The 6,626-nt window shown below is 35.3% G+C and overlaps 1 long non-coding RNA gene across 1 annotated transcript; it reads left to right on the top strand.

Moving 5' to 3' along the window:
* LOC121380018 lies at positions 1-734 on the top strand. The gene is made up of 2 exons (XR_005958871.1): positions 1-99; positions 559-734. It is a non-coding gene; the product is annotated as an uncharacterized LOC121380018 (long non-coding RNA).
* Positions 735-6,626: the final 5,892 nt, after the last annotated feature.

The following is a 6,626-nucleotide window of genomic DNA, read 5'->3' as shown; positions in this document are numbered from 1 at the left end:
GATCTTCTTGTATTATGCGATCGGAAAACACTGTTAATGTTAAGCATGAGATAAACAAAACTACGATAAGCATTGATAACAGTGAAGAAGTCCATAACTGTAAGTTCGTATAATTGTGTTGTCTTTACAAAGTAAAAAAGCGAGATATTATAGGTGTTACTTTTTCAATGATGACAACTGCGTCAACATTTCATGTGAAAATAAAAATAAATTTTTGCTATTTCTTTGCTAAACTTGATTACAACAATTTGCTAAATTTAATTTTATCTCTTTGTGGCATTTTTCCAACTCAGAATATGCTAAAAAAAAAAATTTTTTTAATAACATACAGAATATTTGTCATCTTTTTAAAAGCAGTTTTTGTAACATTCTCAAATTCGTTTTGCATCTTCCATAATATATTGTTCACACTGTGATTTGAGAGGATTAATATTTTGTGTGTGGATTTTTAATAGTTGCTTTTGCTTCTGTTTAGTTTTGGGTAATTTCAGTGAAATCAGTGGGTCTTTGTTTTGGTCTAGACTGAAAAAGTCATTTGTAGATTTGTTTCTGTTTCAGTTAGCAACCTCTCCAATGTAGAGAACCTGAAGTCTTAGATGTATTCATTCATCTTGCTGAAAGATTTATACTTGAAGCTTAAAAACCAGGATCTGACAGGAAGGGAAGCGGATACACTACAGCTGATAGAGATCTGTTTTATAACTGTACAAATTTAATAAAGTTTTACTACAGAGTTTATTAGCATTGTTTATACATTAACACCCGGGGCGGGACATAGCCCAGTGGTAAAAACTTGATGCGTGGTCTGTCAGTGGGCCCATTGGGCTATTTCTGTAGCGCACGCCCGGCTCCTCCGTCCATAACAGGAAAGGTGGGGGGAGGGGAGAGAAGGGAATATTAGGTCGGGAATAATAATGTGGCTATACCGATCGATGCGTTATGACAATACAAATTTAAAAAACGGAATGGTGTATAGTGCATGAGCGCCACCTGTCAGGAAGTCTATGATAACACTTCATGCAAATGTTATTACTTTGCATTTTGTGCATAAAAGTCGATCAAATGCACCAGTAGACATGCATGTAGTATGCAGGAGCAGTCGGGAAGGGTTTTTTTTGCTGTGTTTTTGTTTGTTTGGGTTTTTTGGGGGGGTTTGGGGGTGCAATGATGTGGTGCAGTTTATGAAAAATATTGACTGTCATATTCCAGAATTAATGAAATTTTTTAAAATGTAAAAAATTAAGGTGAATAAAAACAAATTTGAACAGCCCTGCTAGATGTCAAGACATTTTATAGTTCTGACACATCTTCAGTGGAAATCTGCTATATTTTTTCAGAAGCAGCAAGGGGTCTTTTAAATACTTTCCTAAAGATAGAACTGCACATACCACCACTGGTTGGGCTTTAAAACTTAGCAATCTTAGCACTAACATCACCTTAAGTGCATAACTACTCTTGTGTATACCGAGTATGAATATATGAATAATGGTGAAGCGACTTCCAAGCAGCCTGGATACGGAAAATTGGGTGTTGGGAGCCTCTCCAAAAATGAAGTATTTCCAGACTAAGGACGACATCGCCAAGATCATAAGACCAAAGTAAAGACATAAATGTATGTGATTCACTATATGTAACAAGAGCCCAAACTCCTAGGATGGTTTGGCATTGTCACCCTTTCTCACCAATGTTGCCCAATTTAAGAAAATTATTGTCGCCATCGACTAGCCATTCTAAATATTGTTTTAGGATAACAAGTTATCATTTACTAAAAGCTATAAACCAGTACTAACGTCGACAATCAGAAACAGATTGGGTTCTTTAAAAAAACAAATCCCAATTTATCTATCGAAAGGAGTAATTTCGCGAATTTTACGTTGTCGCTTGGACAACATGCAAAATTAATACAGTCGTAACATAATATTTGCAACAGCTATTGCAATACATATGCGTTGCTAAGATTCTGTAATATTCAATAGTATTCATGTGAAAATTTTAAATAAATATATTTTCACACAAAAAAGTTCTAGTATTTTGAACATTGTCGCCCAAATTCGAGTAATCTACGTTACATTTTCATTTGTTAATTCACTATGCTAATATAACGACGGAAAAACGTGACACATTCATACTTCAGAGCTCTAACATCACCGAATCGATGACAAATACACTTGTTACATTTAATTCAAATTATTGTCTCCATATTGCAAAACTGTGTGTAATTTTGAAGAGTTGTGTTAAGCATGTAATCTACGTGACCGCCTATATCGTACAAATGTATAGCGCCAACCACCCACAGGTTTGTGTACGCAATGCAGTGATACCAAGTAATCTAAATGAACCATATATCTACATGTTACATTATTTTAATGTATTACTGGGAGTGTAGAAGCACTTGAAGTAATTTACGTGATGTAATCAACGTTACCAGTAAATGTTAACATTTTTATTAACACGACAGTTTGCCGTTTAACATGAAAGCTGGTATTTGGATGTACGACTATATTGAATCACACTAAACGTAGTAGTCTCCCTTGCCAAAAACACGTGTTTCCTGTGGAGAAAATATTTGCAAGTGACGAAATTTGAAAGCTGATATTAATCGGATGCATCGCACAAATTGTTCAAGATCTTGGACCAAATAAGGTAAGTCAGTGAATAAATGTAATCTTTCTTAATAATTTAATATATTTATTTTAACACAACCGTACGTTTGTGTGAAATTGTACTATAATGGTTCAACATAGGCTATCGTTTCCGAGTTTGTTCTTTTTTCTATTCATGATTATAACTGATTAGTCGTAAATAACAGACCAAAGACATTACCTTCGAAATTTTGACTTGATGATTTGAAAATAGTGTCAGACATAATTGCAGGCAGACAATTACTTTGAATATTACTAAATATGTGTGCAATGTATAGGTAACGTAGATTACATATATATTCTAAGTGTACTAAAATAATGTAGTCTTGGAATAAAATGTAATTGTTAGTTGACAAAAATCATATTACTAACAGTTGGCCTTAAGAACCAATGTATAGATATTAACTAACTGTTGAATTTGTCAGTGTGTAGTACTTGTTTCAATGGTAACGTAGATTACATATGTTGGTAACGTAGATTACTGTAAAGGACTTTTTTATTTTCAGGATGGGAAAATCAAGGGCAGAGATTCAGAGAGACTATAGACAGAGAAAATTGGAAAAGGAAGGTGACGGTTATCTAAAAAAGGAAAGAGAGAGAGTACAAAACGTATTATGTACCTATAACGGAAAGAACAACAAAAGATGCAAGAGAGAGGAGAGAGAAGGTCAGAACATGGGTAACAAAACACAGGAAACGATTAAAGGATGCTGAAAAGAACATTTCTGAAGGTGGTTCTAGTCCGTATATCAATGTGGATGTTATTCAGGAGGACGAGATCTCTTCAAGTACAGACCCAGCAAAGGCCAGACCATCCTTAATTGTTAAACTGCCATTTTCTGATAAAAAGCAGAGGACAAGGAAAAGAATAAGTCGTGCCACAGCCAAATCAAGAAGGCGCATCAATGTTCTTACATCACTTAACAATAACTTGATTAAAAAATATAAATGCGTATCGAAGAGATACGAGAGACTAGTTAAAAAGCAAAAAAATGCATCTGCCATTGTAAGTGTAAATTCCCACCCAAATGAACCAGAAATGCAAACTCCTAAAAAAGAGTTGTGGCAGAACTTCGTAAACATGGGATGAGTCCAAGGACTGTCCCAAAAAGCATCACCAAGAAGTTGATTTTAGCAAATGTTATTGGTGAAGAAATTAAACAAGCTCGAATATCAAATGGATATAAAGGAAATCAACTGGTTAAAAGGGTTGTATGTGGTGCAATAATAAAGAAATATCGTTTGCAAAATTATCTTGGAAACATGACAGGTTTTAGCCGTAAACGATTTTCAAAACAAAGCAAGGAGTGTAAAAGAATTCCCCATATCACAAGATTACTTCAGCAACGCCAATGCCTTCAGAAAACGTTGACAACTTTTCTGGAAAGAGATGACAATAGTAGAGTGATGCCAGGAAAGAATGACACGAAAAACAGTACATAAGGAAAAGAAACAGAAAAGAGTTTTGAATGACAACTGTTCATATCTGTACCTTAAATTTATGTCAGAGAATACAGTGAAGATGTCACTAGCAACCTTCTGCAGGATGCGACCGAAACATATCATCCTAACACAATACATTTCTCGAAACAAATGTCTTTGTCAAAGACACCAAAACATGGCATTATTATTGAAATCTATGAAATCTTCAGGTTGTAATGTGCCTCTCAGTCCTGATGAATATGGACGCAAGCTGAAGGATCAATCACCTGTAGATTTTCTGAAAGAACTGAACAGGGAGAAGATTGTTTATGGAAAATGGAAGAAGGTGGATATGCCAGATGGAAGGAAGAGGACAAGAATTGTAGAAGAAGAAATAGAGAAAGAACAATTTAGTAAACTTGTCTCAGAACAATCATGCGAGTTCTTGGCACATGCATCACGGGTCAAGGACCAATATAAAGCCATTTCAGATCTGAAAAAAACAATTTGCCGAAAAACCACGTTCTTGTTCAAATGGATTTTGCCGAAAATTATAGCTGTAGCTCTCCAGATGAAGTGCAAAGTGCATACTGGAATAGTGTTGCTGTAACTTTGCATCCCGTGGTTGTCTATTTCAAGACAACTCCTGAAGATGGCCTGAAACACAAAAGCTACGTGTTTACCTCGGATGACTTGGGACACAATATAGGGACAGTGTATGCTATCCTGAAGAAGCTAGTTCCTAATATACAAGCGGATTTCGGGCCCATAGATTGGATACATTACTGGACGGACAGCCCATCCTCTCAGTATAGAAATAAAACAGCATTTTATATTGTCTCAGATCATAAATGCTTGATGGGTGTCCCTGCAACATGGAATTATTTTGAAAGTGGACATGGGAAGGGACCATGCGATGGTGTCGGGGGCACTGCCAAACGCATGGCTGATTTATCAGTAAAGCAAGGCAAAATGAGAATTGAAAGTGCAAGAGAGTTTTACACATGGGGACAGAAGTATCACCATAGTGCTAAGTACATCTTCGTCAGTGCAGAAGAATGTGAAAAAAAGCTCGTTCAGAAATTACAGAATTCAATAAAATCCTAGTTCCTGTTAAAGGTACACTCCTACTGCATGCTGTGGTGCCTGTCAGTCGTGGAGTTGTAAAAACTCGAGTTGTTTCCTGCTATTGTGCACAATGTTTGGAAGGAAAGTATCATGCCGATTGGACTGTCACAACTGTACATGGTAAACACCAACTGCCTCCACCGGTTAATCCCGAGAAGACAGACCAACTGCCTGCAGATCTTACTCCTGAATGCTCTATTACAGCTGACGTTCCTCCACCCGGTACGTCCTCTGAAAATTCAATTGGAGCCGGTGATCTCTCTGAGGATATGTGGATTGCCTCAATATATAACAACGATTGGCACATTGGATGCGTGAAACAGATTGATGCAGATGATAAAGATTGTCTGGTTACCTTCATGAGACGTGAATCTTCGAGGCTAACCCAAAAACCAACTTTCAAATGGCCTAGTTCCTCGGATGAATTATGGATAAAGTTTGAAGACATCATCTACAAAATAAATACACCAGAGCCGAAAGGGCGCAGCAAAAGAAGTTTCGAGATCACAGTTGATGAGACTACGCGAATTTCTGAAGCGTTCAAAATTAGGATGAAAAAAAAATGAAATGAAATGAAATCTACGTTACTGTTGCTTTCTTACAAGCATTACCGTTCAATTAACGTTACATTCAAAGTTAGTTTAGTATTTTGTTCGATATATTGTGCTTCATATTATTTTAATAAGAATCCAATGATACATTGCAGTGCACATTTTAAAAGTTCATATTTCTGATGACAACATTCTACTTTATACCTTTTATGTACAGATTATTAAAAAACCCTAAGTTATTTAACTACTCTGAACATGTGACTACATGACAATAGAAAAAACAAACAAATAACTGAATGGTTTAATTAATGAAATATGTTCATGTTCATTGTTTACTATTCACATTGTGTGTTTTGTAATCTATTTTATTTTTATGTATTTTTTGTAATTTACGTTACATAATTATCAATCAGACTTGGTTACACAATTGGACAATGATCTTTTTGGTCTTTGGCTGTGATTGAGTACTTTTTCTAGCAAATACGATGATACACCAAATGCAGTTTCCAAGTAATCAAGTTTTTTGGCATGAGATACATTAAAGATGTATCATTGTAATTAGTAGTGAACAGACTTTAAAATTATCTTTAACACATAGATAGTTTATGTTACTTGATCAAATGCCTTATTGTGTTTAACTAATCAAAATCTATGAAATAACAATAAACAAGTGGAGTATGTCTGATTATATTGTGAATGACTGGGGATAACAGTTACATCAGATAATACCATTGACTGAGGTCACGTAGCTTACCTATAACAGTTTGTAGTGTTGTCGTAGAAGATGTAGAACTTTGAACTTTTTTAGTTCCGAGTTCTGAAATTTCAGATTTTTACCCTCTCAGTATTGCTCTTTTAATAAAATATGTTTTTATAAACATTC

The sequence above is a fragment of the Gigantopelta aegis genome, chromosome 8, assembly GCF_016097555.1.
Source record: "Gigantopelta aegis isolate Gae_Host chromosome 8, Gae_host_genome, whole genome shotgun sequence".
NCBI classification, from domain to species: Eukaryota; Metazoa; Mollusca; class Gastropoda; order Neomphalida; family Peltospiridae; genus Gigantopelta; species Gigantopelta aegis.
The sequence above is the reverse complement of the archived record's forward strand: the minus strand, read 5'-3'. Positions and strand labels throughout refer to the sequence as shown.